The sequence below is a fragment of the Dermacentor albipictus genome, unplaced genomic scaffold (genome assembly GCF_038994185.2).
Source record: "Dermacentor albipictus isolate Rhodes 1998 colony unplaced genomic scaffold, USDA_Dalb.pri_finalv2 scaffold_103, whole genome shotgun sequence".
In the NCBI taxonomy this organism is placed as follows: domain Eukaryota; kingdom Metazoa; phylum Arthropoda; class Arachnida; order Ixodida; family Ixodidae; genus Dermacentor; species Dermacentor albipictus.
The window spans coordinates 61087-80534 of NW_027225657.1; positions in this window are offsets into that span (position 1 = coordinate 61087).

The window sequence follows — 19448 nt, forward strand, 5'->3', positions numbered from 1 at the left end:
AGGACATCGAATTCCCTTGTGTAGGGAACTAGGGAAGAATAATGTTTTAAAAGCGGATCTTTGGTGCACTGAGAGATGTGCTAAGGTCTCTTGACGTCTGCAGACACGTGTGCCCTGACGTCTGCAGACAGGTGTGTTCTGACTGGAATCTGTCAGCTATTTTCATATATAAATATTGTAAAATAACCCCCTTATCTTTCATTCTTACTCCCGCCGTACTAATCCCTACGGCGTGAGGATTCCAGGCCTAAACACTACCGCGCGTCTCAACACCAGAAATCAAACACGGCATCAGTTGTCTCTAGCTTGGTCATTTTATTATTGGTTCTGTTCTCAAAATTTGACTGAAACCGTTACACATAACCGTGCCCATGAGGTTGGTTCTGAAAGCCTGAAGGTTGGTTCGTTAGACAACATACATTTCTGTGTACAGAAATGTAGGTACCTAGCACACATTGAAGATGATCGAGAGATATAGGAACACACTTCATGTTGTTTTCCAACTGAGTTTATTAGGTCCACTGAGTAACCAAATTTTTAACATTAACAGGTGACTTTTCAAGTCACTGTACACACGTCTGCCCATATGCATGCTCATTCCATATTATAATGAAGCTGTGTATGGTTAGAATCTTGTATTTCTTTCGTGTCCATCACTTCGACAGGAAACTCAATGGGCTGATCCCGGCGGCAGTACAGGGCCACGAGCAGAGGCTCAAACCCCCGTAAGGCAGAGGCGTGAAGCGAATTTTCAGCCAAGGTTTCGTTGCACTGCTAAAGGGGCAAATAAGAAAAAGCAAGGACGTCAAACCACATGATTGGTGGCGAGGCGCGTGTACTTCCGCATTCATCAACATATGTTGCTGGCACTCCCTTATCGGCGGTTGTAGTCGGAAACTTTAACGGAGACATATAGAAACCGGAAATAAAGCAGTGGTTCCCTTACTTCGTGGAACACATTGGCTTCGGTTACTTCAAAAACCTGATTTAACCAAATATCGTAGACGGGTCAAGCATCGACTTAACTTTGGCCACATCATTTTTCAAGTAAGAACGTCAAACATCTGTGTATATCCTAGCGGCTACAAAGCAGTTAAAGCAGTAATTTCAAAGTAATAAATAGCGTAAAGGTTTTTAAACTGCATTGAGATGTCTGTTTGCGTTGTATGTTGGTTTGAGGAGTAATGGAGCAGTGGGCGCACATCTTGAGATCAGTGTTTGACAAGCTGCCCTACATTACGCGCAACATATATGCAGCTTCGCTTACCAACCGCGCTCAAATGAGTGAGTTGGCGGATATTTCTCTTTCACGTCACGAGAAGTCATGTTGGCTTATATGGAAGAACATTGAAGGCCATTTTAATCAAAATAATGTGGCCTTTAAGAACAGGTCGTCAGAATAGTTACAGCAGAAAAAAAAGGACAATGAGTTGAAAGCTTGTTTCGAATAAAGGCTAATAAACCGTGAGCCCTGCATGGAGGAGACACTACCTGTAGTACCTGTATTATTTAGTTACTGGGGAGGCCTGAATGGTCGGTTGAACAAAGAATGCCGCCGGCCAGGCATTCTGGGTGCTACGACACGACATTACCACCTTTTCACATACGTACTGATGGTGACATGCAGGTTGATACATTGTAAGCGTGACAAAAAATTTTTTTCAGAAATTCCATGATTACGTCACTCATGACATGTCTCTTGGCTGTCGAAATTTTAGCGCCAGAACTGGTAAGTTATGTACATCACCAACAGTAAGCAGCAGACTATACACTACCAGAGTTACTTAACGTAGTCCGGCCACGTGCACTTCATTTCGATGTAGGTGAAATGCGAAAACACCCGTGTACTTTGATTTATGTGCATGTTGAAGAAGCCCTGCTGATCCAAATTTTTCCAGAGTCCTCCTACGGCGTGCCTCGTATACACATCGTAGTTTTGGCACGTGAAACCCCATAATTTACCTTCTTTTAACTTAATGCAACCAGTGGGGAATCAATCACTGCGATTATTGAGGACCTCTGTTAAATTAGTAAATGTAGTTAGAAAGCTCTTCTGAATCACCTTTTTAAAGTGGAGTAGCAATGTACAATATTTTGCAACAATATATTTGTGTTTCCCTGTAATGGCCTTGGTTTAAAAAGATTAGATTCCTAAATACTATGGGCACCTTTAAAAGTATGCCTTATCGAGATACATTGGTGATGTAATCTCTCTATCACGCGCGCTAAAAAATCTCAAAAGGCAGTATGCTACTCACTGAAAGAGGCTAAGAGAGTGTAATGGGTATCCTCGTCGGAGAAGTCATTAACATCATTATCAGTCTATTTGATGTCTACTGTGGGACGAAGGCCTCTCCCTGCGATCTTACGATCTGCAATTACCCCCGTCCTGTGCCAACTGATTGCAGCTTGCGTCTGCGAATTTCCTCATTTGACCACCCCACCTAGTTTCCTACCATCCTCGACTCGGTGTAGTATATATTAGCAATGCAGTAACTATAAACAAGTACTTGGGGTGCACGCTTTCAAGTACTGTCAAATCTAGCAGACAGAATGTTTTTGTCGGAGAGTACGATCATAAAGGTATTTCGCAGGCACTCTGTAAACGGTTTATACGAAGGCAGCAAACAAACCCTTTCTACTTTTCCAATACCTCCTAAAAGCGAACAATAACAAGTTTACTAAGAGAGCGTGCATCGTTTACCCTCACATGTGACATGGTTTATTGCAGCTTACGAATGGCCCCTGACAGGTGCAGCACAGAAAGGCACAGCTTCACATTGTAGCGCCAGCATATCACTTGCAGAAGGATCACTGGACGAGAGCCGGATGTCGTACGACGCAGTTATTGGCTCGCAAGAGTGAGGTTAGTGCGCAGTCGGAGTGTGCGTTCTCGGCGGGAGGCGACTCGCTAACGGAGAAGGACGCCCTGACGAAAGGAATCCAGGGTGTCATGCCGCTCTCATGCAACAATGAGCGAAAACGAACTAGCACGGTGAGTGTGGATGGCTCTTTCTTCAAAACAAATCGGACCGAATAGTCCCCATGACGGGGAAAGCTTTGTAAATAATAGGCGGTTTCGTGCCGTGTGCTTCTTTGCGCCTTGCGCTAGGGTGGACCTTAGTTTTTACTGCAATAGCAATAATCTATGAGGAATGGGAAGCATGAGGCACGGAAAGCATGGAGAGCAGCTGAAAGTGAAAATGAATAAATTGTGTTATATTCATGTCACTAACCCAATATAACGCGAGGAGCGTTAAAAATGCCAAAATATCGCATAAACACGAAAAGAAAGAGATCGGGCAGATCTCACGCCCTGTGGGAATTGTTGGTATGCAAAGCAGCGTACCACCCACCAAACTAAGAAGACGACCATAAGAGCCTCAAGACATCGGCAGCTGTTTCACGGCATACATGACATACATGTCATAGTATTCACGTCATCACCGATCATTTATGTTCGTGTAGACTCTTCTCATACTTTGCCAATTTTGGTACATACCATGTTAATGAAACGACCATGAGGGTACGAAGACGTGGGCAGCTAGATAGATACTGTCAAAGTTGCTGATGTTCGCCAAGAAATGCTTCCCAGTTAAAAATGACTCGCCATCCCGGCCCTGCGAAAGTGGATTTCCAGCGTAGTTGTGGAAAAGCAACTCTACAATTGTCGAGGATGGTATCTTTATCAATACGAAATCATTATCAATCGTTATCGATACGAAATAAAACATCCGATAGTAGCAAAACCCACGTGACCAAGTGGGGACGTTTCGGAATGTGATTTTTTCTTTGTCTCAAATGTCGCGTGATGCTGTCGCACGTCATCACGTCAAATGTTACGTTGCATGACAAGGGCATCGCCACGTCGCGATACTGCCTGATGATGTCATGCGATGACGGCGTCGCGTCTAATGTGACGTCATTCGATGACACCGTATGCTACCTCTTCGAGAAGCACACTGCGCGCTTCGCGCTTCTTTGCACTATCTCCGGGAGCTACCTGCACCGACGTAACGTGATCACGTCTCGTGTCAAACGTAGCGCGATGACGGCCCGCATCATAGGTCGCGAGATGACATGTTAACGTCAAGCGTTACGCTATGTAATAAAGGGTCGTCCCGTCACGATATCAGCTGATGATGGCGTCACGTAAATCTTGAAAACAGGCGCTGACATATTTGTGAAGTGATGATGTTACCTAAAAACGTCATGTAATGTCTCTTAGAGATGCAGAACACATTGCACTTTCCGCTGCTTTGCCTTAACTCTAGGATCGGCCAACATTTCTGTGTGAGCACCGCGTGCGCGGCCACGCAAAAAAACTATCAACTGGGGGGTAACAGCACAGAGGAAAGATCCACCAAGAGCAGACATTCTCATGGAGCACAGCGGCCGAATTGACTGCAGCGCGTCAGTCCGCCGGCGTTGACACCTGAGCCACACTTCCGGTTTCGGTTTTGGGGGCGCGTTTTGAACCCTAGCTGGTACTTGTGCGCCGGCTGCACTGATGGACCCGTTTATTTATTTTTATGCGTTGCATAATGCAATCACTCAGTTCAGCCCTTGGGCGCGGCCGGGCAGCCACCACTTAACCACGTGACGTGACGTCACGACAGCCGGAGGAAAAGCTGGGTCCCAACTCGCGCGGTCGCGCGTGGCCGCAGCCACCACCTGACTCCCGCTAGGGGCGCTGCGCCGGCGCGTGACGTCACGGAGGAAAAGCTGAGCCTCAAGTGGTGCGGTCGCGTGCGGCCGCATATTGGGTGGCCGCGCAATATGCAACGCATTCTTGGCTTAACCAAGCTAAGCCTGGCCATTTTTTTGTTTTGCTTCTACAGCTCAACCGCGCATGGTCTTTCTGCGAAATTGTTTTATTATTAGGTAAAATGATTGCGCACGATCTTTACAAGCCTCCATCGAATATGTGCAACATGCAATTTCATAAAGACGCAAGACACCAAAGGAGCAAATGTTTATTTCACTCTATGTAAATGCTCGTTGCGAGCAATTGATGCATTCATCCAACTTTGCGGCACCAGGTAATGAGCAATAATTTCCGTGCGAAGCTCCACCGCATGACGTCAGCTGAAAAAAAAAGTAAATTATAAGCATATGCCACTTTGGTATTACCACATACGAGTAATGCGTGTAAACGTCCGAAAGTGGTGAATGGGTTACACCACAACCGAACGCGGTTCGCTTTTACATACACGGCGCATAAAATACCCGGCTCATCCCAAACACTGCCGTACATACCATGAAAACGTCCTATTTCGAAGCATTCCCCTCTCCCCGGGACGCATTTCCATCATTTTAGGAGCACGAATACATCGGCTGCTGCATGTTTCCAAAACTTGGCTGCAATCGACGCGATAGTATGCTACGAATACACAGAGGTGGCCACAACACAGGCTCTCAACCAGGCCATGCAGGACGCTCGCAGAATTCCTTCTACTCGCACTCAAGACAATTGCGTCCGTCCAAAGCCTGTCTTCAGTCGTTGCGAATGAATTTTCGAGTTACAAGTTCCTGGTGTTTGAGCTCCTTGACGTTATCTTTTGCGCGTTCTGCCGGCGCAAGTAGCACACTCCCGTTTTATCACTCTTGGCAATTGCTCGTCGTGTTTTCGCCAAGCGTGAGTACCGAAAAAAGGCTTATATAGTTGCGTGGCCAACAATATTGTCACAAACGTATCCCAGGAAGATTCAGTACACGCCAAACTAACTTTGTCAGCGTAGCCTTGCTGGTTTTCACTGTGTCACGGCAGGCGCGGCGAGTGTTCCTCAAAATTATCCCAAAATTCAACCAAATTAATTACAGTCATGTTGGGGGTCACGGAAAGCGTCATAAATTTGCCCCAGTAAGATCCATAACACGCAAAAAAAAACTGTGCAATACAGCGGAGCCGCTTTTCGCTAACTGCGTCACACGGCCAGAAGCGGCTAGCGTGCCCCATCAGTAAACACACAAAAAGAAGGTATCCAAATTTTCAACAATGTCGGGCGTCAGAGAAAGCGTCGCAAACTCGTCTTGTCAGTGCACTAAAGCGCGAAACGTGACTGCGTACCAGGGCCAAGCTGCTTTTAGCTGACGCGTCACAACGCGCTTGAAAGGAGCGCCAAAAAGTAACGAAATTAGTTACAATAATGTTGGGGGATAGAGAAAGCTCCAAAACCTGTCCCAGTAAGATTCAGTGCGCGCGAAACTGCGTCACAGCGCACTGTGCGACCAGCGTGCCCAATCAGTACCGAAATAAGTTAAAATAATGTTGGGGCTCATAGCAAGCGTCAGAAACATCTCTCATTACAAGTCATTATTTCCACTGAACTCTGTGCCACGATGGCGGAGCTGTTATTCGCTAACTGCGTCACAAGTCTATAGGTTCACTGCCATAAGCCTACTTGCTTGAAATGCGTCGCAGACTGTCGAACAATATTTCTCACCTTGCCATAGTCCAATAGTGCAGTGGTGCCATGTCCATGTGCAGAAGGAATGCAAGAATTCGCCGGGAGCCCTGCAAACCAGGCTAAATCCAAAAATAGAAATACAGGCCGACGGGACGCCGAACATATCAACGCTGAGATCATATCAACATATCAACGCAGAGCCGGTCTGGCTCTGTTCGGCGGCGTGTCTGACGAATGACGCATGCATCTGGAGCGTCATTCGCTTCTCGCTAAGCCATGGAAGTAAGCCGCAAAGTATATTTTGATTTATACGCAGATATTTTCAGTTTTGCGGGAAACAATAAAAAATGAAACAATGTTAACTTCATTTCACAGTCTCTTTATTTTTTCGATGCTCGCGGCAGCAAACGGTCAGGGTTGATAATAGCGTGGCATATTTCCCGTTGTCACTTTTCGCCGAGTGTCCCTTCTTGTATAAATCTTTTCTCTATGCTTACAGCTTCGCTCTAAGAAAATCCGCCTCCATTCCACTCTGTGACAGTCGATGTACAGGGAAACTGGTGTGCACCTTAGAAAAGTACCACGACCCCAACTAAAGTTAGGCGACTTTACACTAGCACCACCGCTACAAGCGACGTATGTACGTGACGCGAGCATGCGCGTGCGCGGAAGCGAAGCAGACATCCTCATTTATCAAAGCCTCCCGCCAAGCGCAAGTGCCTTACTGAAGTAATGTTTGAAAGTAAAATGCGTCATAAATTGTTTAGACTACGACTTACACGCAAGCTGCAGACGTGATAGCTTCGGATTGTTATGTTATACGAGAGAAAGCGTAAATTTGTTACGCGGAAACAGAGAGACAAAGACGTTTTCCAGCTGCCATTTTAGGTCAGTATTAGTGGCCGCGACCGCTAGACGGCGGCACCGCTGGCACAGCATACATCCTGGCTCATGTACGCCCTCTGCCTATAGCGCAAGTGCGTTGTCGAAATAGTTGAATTTCTCAAAGTAAATGCGCCAGAATATCTTTAAAGTACGGCGCACAAACAAACTGCAAACACGATAGCATTATCTTGAAATGCAGCGCGACGGGACGCCACAACAGAAAGGAAGACGAACGCAGGTCTACTCAGGGAGCAGGCAAGAAATCTAGCTAACAGCCACAAAACACATCTTGCTGAGCATTGCTGCCCCGTACAAAAATGAGCGTTGATTAACCATTGATATATTGTTGGGGCATTGTTGAAACAACTGACATCAACAAGTTTTCAAGAGCAATTGAGTTCACTCAATTCTTGCACAACAATATTACCGTTGAGTGTTCTCAATAAAGAATTTATTGTGTAATTTGTGTTGATTTTTCTAGTTGTTCATTTGTTGTGTAGCAGTTGAGTCCAGTATACAATAATTAGGACTGGCATATGAAGACATTCCAAACATGTTTTGCGATGCGTTCCAACCTCATTCCTGTCACTTTGCGGCAGGTAGGTTCTTCTTTCGCCTCGCTTTCATTAATAGAAACTTATGTGTGACCGATGGGGTGGAATCAAACGTCGGCCGTCGAGCCCGGTACTCTAACCAATAGGCCAGGAGCGCGTGCATACTCCTCTCATTCGAAAGCCAGTAAGCTCTAAAATGCTTGGCGTGTGCTCCGCGTGCCACTTCCTGGTGCTGTCGCTACAGCTGGCGCTTTGAAGCGCCTATCTCCGGGACCGCCCCACTTTCGTAGCTATTTTCGCTACGTAAAAACTGCAACGTTAGACTAGATTCATGACCGCCCAAGTTCATAACGATTTATTTCTTCGCCGGTGTACAAATGCCATCGTCGTTTTAACACACACTAGATGACATAACCATTGGTACGATCTGAAATGAGCCCGTTTCGGGGAGCAGAAGAATGCGAAATTCACTTGCCAACACGGTGACTACGCGCATGTGGAGTTCCCCAAAAGTAGACACGGGGGCAGCGCGGCCGGCGATAAGACAGGTGCCGACAGGCGACGACGCTACCTTCGAGCATCGGACGCACAGTGGGAACTGTAGGATGCAAGCGCGCACACGCTACAAACATACACGGGTGAGGTCTTCGAATTTCCTGCGACGTACCCTCTGTCCGTAAAGCAAACATAGTTTTTGTCCAATGTCCGTGGTACTAGAGATCAAAGAATGAACGCGCTTTGAGATCGCAGCGCGCAGTCGCTATAACCATTGACTTCAAAGAGCTTCAGATTCAGCAACAGCCGCAACAGTATCACAGCTAATCGCTGTATCTGCGGCTGCTCCCGTTTCTCGCCATGCAAGCAGCACGCGATTTCTTTAAGCCTCGCCGAACGGTCGTCCTCTCCCAAGCCTGCAGGTCTCGGGTGTTCAATTAAGAACACCAAAGGGAAATGAAAGAAATACAGGTAACGGACTCTTATTGTACCTTACTTGTCACTTCGTCATCTGCAAAAGCGCTCCAAACTATTCTAAGAGCTTTATTTTTTTCAAAATAGCAAAACTAGTAGTAATTTTTAATTCTAGGTGGCGCGACAAACGTTAAGATAGCGTTCGGGTGTGTATATGTGCGCGCAAACGGGCGCAACCGAGCTTCATTTTGCGCACACTTCTGCAACAGTACACATGGTTACCGCTAGTTTCGTAGTCGCATTTTTTGGTCGTAGTATTTATTGTTTACGCTATAAATTAGGTATTTCTTAATAATTTATGAAGGTTAGTTGATGAAAAATTATTGCTAATTAATAAGTGGTTCTTAAGTGCCGTTATTTTGTGTTTGAAAGGTTTTTATAACTGAATACGATAGTGAAGCCATGTGAAGCTGTGAACGGCTTTCGAGCTCAGTCATTCTGTTGCAGTTGTGAGGTGGTTCACGCCTCGTGCTTCTTGATGACAGTATTTTCTTTTCGGACATCATGACGCACATTTTAGTGAAATGCTTTAACGACGATTAGTGGGACGTTTATCCGGTGAAGTGGTTGGCTCACCCAACAACTAGTCTTCTACTGATGTGCGAGCATGACGGTTTTCATGAGTTGCGCGGCAGAGGCCATGATGCCTGTTGGAGAGAAGGCACCCCGAAACAGTCGCAGCCGCACTTCTGAAGATAGGTAAGTAATCTCGTTTTCTTGGGCGCGTAGCCTTCTTTTCTATTTTGACATTGACTAGCGTGACATGTTAAGCACACCGCTCACTTTCTTGAAGCAAACCGCATGCCCCGGAGCAAATGCGCGCGATACTAACTCTCGCTGCCGCCGTCACTTCGTTTGAAACAATAGTAGGCGAAGAGGCAGCGGCGCCCCATGTGCGTAAAATTGCATTGCTTCATTTGTTCATGTCTAATAACGTTTACTTCATTTGTATGAGAGAACACAATTGAAACATAAGGATCGGCTTCTCTGCGCAGTGATAATTTTGTACAGTGGCCACGTCATTCTTCATGGGGGCTCATGTATGCCGTCTATGCGCTTGGTATCGCGTTCCGATACGTGAGAGGCGTGCTGCTTTTCAAGGTATTTAGGCAGGCACTACGAGTTTAGGAGAACCGCGACAAATAATCGTGCAGCAGGTGTGCAGCTGTGCTACGCTTGTACCACACTCGTACCGGAAGGCAGTGTTGCACTTCACGCTTACGCATTTCGTAACTATGGCGGCCTCCGTGGCAATTTGGGGATCGAGGTCGTGGATACGATCCCTGCAGCGGCCGCATTCCAAAGGAGCGCAATGCAAAAACGCTCGTGCATTGTGCATTGTATGCACGTAAAAATTTCCAGGAAGTCAAAATTAATACGGAGTCTTCAACTACGACGTGCCTCACAATCAGATCGTTGGTTTGGCACGTGGAACATCAGAATTTTTTTTTTCCGTAGTGGCTCATCGTATACCATACGGTTAGTTTGATCACCTTTTGCGCCGTAACGGTTAAGCGCGCCTCGATTTAGGTTGCGGTAATGATGCGGCGCACCGCGAAATATATTTCGCTTCTCTGGGATTTCCGGAGAACGGCCAACCGATTAGTCACAGCTTCCGCGCGGTGACTGTGCACGGATACACAGCGCAAATGAACAGAGGTGTGGTGACGTGGTCAAAGAACACAGCCGCCGACGGGCTCACCTTATCGTCTATCACCGCAAAACTACCGCAGTAAGCATCTTTATCTAGCGTGGCGGTTTGCCGTTGAAGGCGTACTGTACAATTTTAATAAGCGATAACCGAAACATGCCACCGTTCTCTGCTGCCTCTGAGTTGGACCGATCCGAATGTGCGTTGTTTCCAGAAGCGAAAGGAGCGCCAATCGGCGCGTTGTCGCCTCGAGCTAAGCGTCGCACTCGAGCACCGTTTGCGCGGCGAAGAATGACGTGTGCATGAAGTTAGCTCACTGCGCGGACGCTACCGCGCAACGCAAGGGCGTGTACGCGACGTTCTGCACTCAAATCGCGCAGGATGATCGGAGCCACGCCGGAGCGCGGCTAGCTTCAAAGAAGCGGTACATGTTCTCACTCGTACAGGCACGCTCACGCTCGCATCGCTCTCGGCGTATAATTAGGTCATCTCTTCTACTGGACTTCTACCCAAAGATTCGATATCTGTTTGGTATGGGCTGTGCACTGTCGCGTGGTCTATGGTTCTGCTAGAGAGCCGGGAATATTTTCCCCACTGTGAAACATCGCTGTGCGTGTTTTAGCTAACATTTACCGTAGCAACCCATTCCTTCCTTTTCTCGACGGCACTCTTAAAGAGTCGCAAATTTTTACTTGCCAGTATAGTGTGTACTTCTATTTCGTGCGTAGTTATGTGCAGTAGATTCTTAATCCGCGCAATCTCATTTTCTGTCCACATTCCCTTCTCACAGGTTACGTATGCAGTAAATTCCCAGATGCTAAAGTGTTCTACGCCAAAAGCACCTTGGCATCGTGCAAGAGACACCCGTTGATATGTGGCTGATTCACTAGCAAGCTCGAATCTCTGTTGCCAATCTCCATCAAGTGGGATTTTCAACTATTTTTGTGTTACTCTGTGGTGTACTGGCTGCTGCATGGACGCGGTGAAGGGTTACTTTCGATTTGCTCTGGCGTTTAGTAGTAAAGGTTGGGCTACCTTTTGAGGGGAGGCATTTACTTTTGTTTGTGAGAATGTTTACCAGCCTAACCAAGTGATACGTGGGTACTGTAAACGGCAGCACGAACAGAGGCGGACGACGAAATAGGTAGGAGCACACACGAGCGCAAGCTCTACTAAATGTTTGCATTTGATGACAAAGGTATTAAACACACTGGTCTACTTGGCAAAGGTAAAAATCCGTGCGTGCGTGGCAGAAACAGCCACGTGCGACAAGAAAAAAATATGAAAAAGCCATGTCATGTAGAATAAACGTGCGTGAAAAACGAAAGCTATCGGTCAAATCTATTGAAAAAATGAAAGATTTGTCCGATAAGTGATACTACCCAACGGGAAAAACTCTTTTGAGAACAACTTTTTCCCACTAAGGGCAACAGATAACTTGGTTACGCAATTGTTTCGTTTGTGATCAATAAATATTGCTTCTGGAACTCCTCTGGTGTGCGGTATAGAGCAGAAAGAACGATTGTTTCATCACAAAGACCAGAACACAAAAGGACTTATGGAAGCATTATTTATTGATCACGAAGAAATATTCATAAGCAATACTTCTGTGACCCTTAGTGGGAAAGAGTTGCTACAGTACTTCTCGTTACTTTCGCTTACAGGAGAAACCTTTTAATTTTCATGTTTTTGTTAGTTTTTGACGCACATGTTTATCCTACAGGACGTATTTCAGTCCTTTTTTGTTGTGCCGGGCTGTGTATGCTGCGCATCCGTGGCTTTTTCTTTGTGAAGTTGGCCAGTGTGTTTAAAGTCTTCGTCTTCACGAATAAACTTCTACTTGAGTCAGCGTTCATGTGTGTTGCTACCTTAATTCATCCTTCTCGTCTCTGTTTGGGTGGTTGTGAACTATAAATGTACACCGAATTGGCGAAGTGTCCATAGAATTGATACATGAAGTTATTTGCGCTGTTTATTTCAGGAAGAACGCTATAGGGTATTATCTTCTCTTTGTTTTTGACACTTAGTACATTTTTCTAGTTCAATTTCAAGGAGTCCCCTGAGGAAGCCAATAAGAGTGATGGTAACTTCCTTTGTGTGTAAGATTTATGAATTTCATCCATTCAAGGCATGACATGGCACATGCCTGATTGTAGGTTGCAAGCATTTGCAGTAAGATCTACTTTTCGGTTCTCATGACGCTTCTTTGTACTGCGCTGCGTTGTCCAGGCACATGAACCTTTTTATGCGCTAAGTGCATGTTTTCTTTTTCTATATGTTGGAGCGAAAATGGTTAACCTAAATATGCGTATATATCATTTTCCTCGTAATCTTTTTCAACATGGGTGCGCTGTAGCTCCTTCTGTCTTTCAGTTACTGCTTTGTCCCAATTTTTATGCAACCTTTATGTATATTATGCAGCAAAATTCTGGTGCTGTTTTAATAAAATTATATCTGCGAAATTGAGGTAATTGGTGTTTAGTATATGATTTATTTGTGTTTTTCACTGTCTCAGCAATCGGGCTGTCGAGTCATTGGAACCTTTTCTCATACTGTAAGACTATTTCTGGGGTGCTTGATACTGAAAGTCCAGGTGACCATTTATTTGGCTGTTTGGAATTGTGTTAGCCATGTGTTACTACCAATTTTCTGAGCTAAATAATTATTTTTTCTTTTATCGTTCAAGGTATTAGCCTTTCCTTATCTCTTTATTGACTGAGGTAGCACTTAGTTGCTGGGTATAGGAAAAAAGGCCCCAAAAAGGGCTTTAATTAGCTTTGTGCAAGTCCAGAAAGATTACCTGAAAATGAGCTCACTAAATTGAAGAAATGCCACTAACGAACTCCTCTGTACCCTAAATTAACATAATCAAATGGCGTACTCTTTGTTCTTGACTTGTGCCAGGGAGATAAGCTGGTTTCATTACACAAAAGCTTTGCAAGTTTATTTCTGAAGAAAGCAATCCTGGCTTGTCAGAAACACGATTCAGGTGTTCATCATGCCCGACAACTTTCTAAATGATGTCTCGTCAAATAATAGCTAAGTTGAGTGATGTTATTTTATAAAATAATTGGGCAACATGAAAATATATATATCTCGAAGACAAAGCTCAGGCAAGTCTACTTAGTTACTTCATTAAATCTTAATCGCGGTGAAAGACGTGTGCTAAAGGTTGTATATATTTACGTGAATTCATTTGTTTCAAGTTGGTTATTTTGCCTTCTCACAGTCAGCCGTAGCTCTTCCTGTGATGTGTTAGTGTGCGCAACATTTTATTGTAACATATTCAGATGTCTTTTGTGTATTCACATGCAAGCAGCTCCAAGTGTTCATGTGTTCAAAGTTGGTTGTTACAAGGGTATGCTTAAGCCCTGCCTTTTGAGTCGCTTTGCCTTCTAGTCATAAACTTAAGTCGAAAGTGAAGAGCACAATGATCGTTTTGATTGGATTCATATGTATAGGTTTTTTCAGATGTATTTACACTGCTAGAGTGCTGTAGGTACTAGCCTGTGTCTCCGGGTTCGATGTAGTGGTGCCTTATGTACTGTAATAACGTTTCACGTGCCCACATCTTTAGTGTAAATAAAAGTACTTCAAGTTGATCAGTCTCTCCTTTGATTTTGTTTGTGTTTGGGAAAGTTATGAGCAGGCACCGGGGCATGCAAGTGTGAACAGCGAAGCAATTTCAATATATGAATAAAAATGCACTAGCCCAACGAAACGTCAATCATATTTCAATGGTGACTTCTGAAATTTCAATGGCATCTCAACTGTCCCACGATATGCTTTTCAATGCTGTGGCAATAATAACTCAACGGGTCAACAGAACTACCACATCGTTAGTTCAATGCAGAATCAACGGTAACTCAACAACCATTCAACAAAACGAACACAACGGGCCGTCTAAGCACAATGGACTTTCAATGGTAACTTAACAATTATTTAACATTGAGGTACCCAATGGTGTTTCAATTTGATTTCAGTGGCCAATATTCAAGAGTGCTCATCACTCAACATACTCTGAATTATTTCTCAATAAAAAACTCAACATTGACCAACAATATTTCAATGCCTTCTCAATAATTTTTTTTGTACGGGGCAGCTGTCCCACTTGTGAACCACGTTTGCGTAGGCTGAAAATTTAGGAAAGAACAAGCTAAAAACTGTTCGTGAAACGTTAGGGGTATTTTTTATACAGAAAAGCCGGTCAGGATTGCGTAAGCGAAACTTTGATTCCACCATACAAGGCAGAAATAAGATTGTTTTCGCATCTGGTTTAATATTAATAATAATCGTGATATTGGTGTTCATTTTTCATCATCACACTAATGAAGGAAGCTGTAGGTAAAAGCTGCTCTCCGTAGAGGCTGCTTGACAAAGGACTACAGTTACCTTTGCACAAAATAATCAGCAGCGGCAATTGCAATAACATACAGCATACAGGAAGATAAGAAAAAGAAATGAAGAACATGTCTCAGTTTCATAAACCGACAAAGCACAGGAACAAGTGTAAGGGTGGCAAGAGAAGCAATGGAATTTAAAAACCTAGCGTATGCAGTTTTCGCAATTCGACCGGTGTGCACTGCGTAAAACCTATGCTAGCTTTCACATATTTGTTAAGTAGTGTAATCATTATGTAGTTTAACTTATCTGTGTAATAATTATCTCGCGGGGCTATAATTTTCCACATTCCTTTTATATCGTTTATTAAGCGGTGTAATGTTTCGTTGTAGATGTGAAAGGTCATGTAAAGAATGTCAATTTTCGTTCATTTCGCGCCTAATCGCTATGGTTAACTTATAAGTGTAGAAGTTGTGTACTCCTGAAATTCCAAACCGGTGAAAAACATTTACCCGTGTGGGCATCATACCGTAAGTTAAAAAGTATTCTGATATACTTCTTTTGTATCAGGTATAGCTTTTGCTAGTTCGCAGAAGTTGTGGAGCCCCGTACCAAAAAGCAATAGGTTAGCAGTGAATAAAATAGTGATTTATAAAGCAAAAGCTTTACATTAATTGGCAACAATGCTTTACAGCGATATGTCATACGCACAACGCGCAATAACTGGTTCAGCATCTTGTGGATATGTTCGTCCTAAAGCATATTGCTTGAAAATGCAACTCCCAGAATTTTTATATAATTGACCAGCTCAATTTCTGTTCAGCATACGTAAGTTGCAAATTATCGTTTATTGGCTTACTTTTTGTCTAAATAATACCGCATTTGTTTTACTTCTGTTAACGCCTAAATAATAAAACAATGCAAATGCTTCATTTTCGCAACAATCTAGTTCATTATTTCCACGACTGTTATAGTGTCTTCAGCCGAAACAAATATGCTGACATCGTTGGCAAATAGAACGTATGCAGCGTATGCAACGTATAAATGCGAATTAAGTCATTTATGTTGGCTATATAATGAACTGGCCCAAGGATGCTTCTCTGCGCTACGCCCTTAGATATAGACATGATCTCCGAGCAGTTCCTAACGATCTCGAATAATAGTTCGCGATATTTAGATAGCTTTTTGATTATTCCAAAGCATTGTAATTTCTGAAACAACGTAGAAGGCTGAATGTTATCAAACGCTTTAGTAAAGTCTACAAACATACATACGACATGTTTGTTTTCAAACTAGAACAGAATAAACTCTTTTTGCTGCATTAAAGCCATTTCTGCAGATCGGTGCTCTCTGAAACCAACCTGAGTATGCGAAATCACATCATGTTTTTCAAGAAATTGGTACAGTTGACGGTGCATAACTTTTTCTAACCCTTTAAAAAAAACTTGCAATATAGATAGGGGAGGATAGCAACTAACATAATTTTTATCACTTCTTGTAGCATCACTTCCTGGTCGATGAATTCCATTTTTCCTTGTAACGGTGCGTCTGCACAGCTTGTGGATATATATGTGCCGGTGGATCTGGCTTCAATGAAGTCAGTTCTTAGCACCTGCACCTGTGTTTGTCTTCCTTTCTGTTGTGCCATCCTGTTGCGCTGTATTTCAAGATGGTTCTCTTATCGAAGTACGAACCAGCCCAACATTCAATTCTTTTATCCAGGTGCATCGTATTGTAATTCGAATATACGTGAAAGCATAATTCCGTAACACGGAAACTCAAACACAAAGCCTTCCAGCTGCCGTTTGCTTTTCTGCCCTCCGCCTTGTGCAAGTGCGTTACTGAACTAATTGAATATCTCCAGGTAACATGTGTGAGAAAATTCGTAAGGTACGACGACTTATACAGAAACTGCAGACAAGATAGCGTCGGATGGTAATTCGAATATGCAACAAAACATAATCGTGTTACGCGGACAATGAACTGCATAGCTTTTTCCAGCTGCCACTTTTTCGACTGAGCACGCCACAACAAATGCTGAAGAACTAGAGGCTAACACCTTAGCTGTAATATACTCGCAAGGTACGCATGCAAATACGATAATGCATAAGAAATTGAGCACAAAATTTGCTATTATATGTACAATGCCGGGACGTGCTGTACCAATTACTAAAAATCTTCGACCTGCCAGCAATTTAAAAATATACCACACGAAACTACTTGGGTACTGAGAGGCAGGAGCATTTATTATATTTCCTGAACATCTTCCATTCAGCATACAGTAAAGCGACGTAGAAGGGAGGTTCGTAATTACTTCCTTATAACCCTTAGCTCGTTATGGCTACTACCTATTTCTACCCACAACTGGCAAGCGAGAGGATGTACGCACCAACGAATCACCCACCAGCCTGCCGCGCTAAGAAAAGAAAGGCGGCTGTCCCATGGAGAAAAAAAAATAATCAAAAATGTAGCAACAAGGTATTGTTACTTTATTCACGCCGAACAGCTCATCCCTCCCTGATCGATCAACCGCACACCAGATGGCGGCTCACTTGCAGGAAAAAGTCCTTGATAGATTTTTGTCGCGTCTTCTTCAGGCGAATGATGGCTTTTGCGGCTGCAGCCGCAATTTCGAGTCTGCCCTCGTCACCATCGGGAGTACCGATGAAGCGGCGCAGTGGGTCTGCCGCATCCAGCGCTTATGCGGGCTTCGATACTTCGAATGTGCCACATTAGGCTCCGGGCTGTCGTCGACACATTTATCACAGGCGTGATTAAGCACCCCCGTCACAGCGCACACAATTTCCGGCTGCGTTATCTCTTCGGTCGACACCGTGTCAGTACCGGCACTGAAGTAGTGCAGAAGGCGTCGCAGTAGGGCACAACGCCGCCGTAACACAGAGCATCCTACAATGCTATAGGGATTAGTCGCCCGCGGCACCCTCATTGGCGGCAGCACCGAGATCTTCAATGTAACCACCACTGCTGACGCTAAATGATGCATGCTGCAAGCAATTGGTGATCGTGCTCGCCGGTACAACCATCCAAACCAGCCTGTAGCATCTAGATCACCACGTACAAGTCGATCGTGGTCTTGCGCCTCACGCTCATATTGAGCCGAATTAGGTCGATCACACACTTGCGGTAGCCCGGCTTAAATTTATGATAACACCTTGGTCTAACGGTTGCATACCTGCAGTGCAGTTTGGCGGCAAGAAGCCTACCTCGATGTTTTTGAGCCTAGCGGCAGTGTGGTGGGCCACGCAGTTGTTCCGGTGGAGGCATTTCTTTCGGTTCTGCTTGCTCACCTGATCGTGCCACTACTGCAACCGCTGAGCGAAAATTTCTCTCGTCATCGAAGCCTTGCAGTTATATCATGAGAGGCCAAACAAACAAGGGCACCAACGCCAATACAGGGGAATTTATTTGTGCTTACTAACTGAAATAAGAAAATGATAAATTAATGGATATGAAAGTAGATGATAAAACTTGGTAACAATCCGACGTCTTCACATTACGCGTGCGATGCTCTACCATTTCAGCTACCGCGGCGCCGTTTTCCAATCCAATTTCTCGGGTATTTATGTGTTACAACTAGAACAAACCATGGGAGTGTTAGCCAGTGCCACCAGTCACAAACCATGGCGGCGGGTGTAGAACAGCCTTTCTGCCACAGGCGTCATGAGTACGTGATCTCTTTGGGCGAAGACAGCTGGTCAATAAACCCACACGTGCTACCTGAACGTAACAATGTTGCCGGATTCGAAACCCTCGTTATGAAATGAACGAGAAGAAAGGGGTTCACCAGAAGGCTCAATATTTATTAATCATATCATAAGAAGCCAACAAACAACGACGCCAAAAACAACGCAAGGCATCTTACTTGTGCTCACTAATAGAAAAAAATGATACTTAATGGAATTAAAAGGGGATGAAGAAACAGTTCTAGTAGTAACACATAGGTACCCCAGAAGGTCGATGGGAAAATGGCACCGCGGTAGCTTAATTGGTAGAGCATAGCACGCCTAATGCGAAGACGTGGGATCGTTCCCCACCTGCGGCAAGTTGTTCTTTCATCCCCTTTCAATTACAATAATTTATCATTCCTTTATTTCAATTAGAATGCACAAGTAATTTCCCCTGTGTTGTCCTTGGTGTCTTTGATGGCTTCCTATATAAGATTACTAAATATCGGGCCCTCGGTTAAGCAGCAGAGCGGCAAGTTGTCCTAGTTGGTTGAAGTTCATATTGTAATACAGGGGGGGGGGGGTTATAGGGTGGAAGATGATATATAAGTACTATAATCAAAATGAGGTCATCATGCCGATAGGCCATCGAAACCCACTGGCGTCATAATCTTACATCCAGAAATTCTACCTCACAATCAGAAAGGACGATGGAAGGGTCACTAACACATACACGCGCTTTGTCCTTTCGCTCAGAAAGTATGTAAAAAATCGGAGCTAGGACTTATCTTCACGGTTGAACACCCTCATGAGAACGAGCTAGAGTATTTGAATATTCGCCTGCGCTTTGAAGTGGCCCATACCTGCTGGCTATGTCGTCTCAGGTCTATGAAAGCACCGTTTTTTTTTGTTCAGGTCATTCTAAAAGAGTAAAAAACGGCATTGTTCTGTC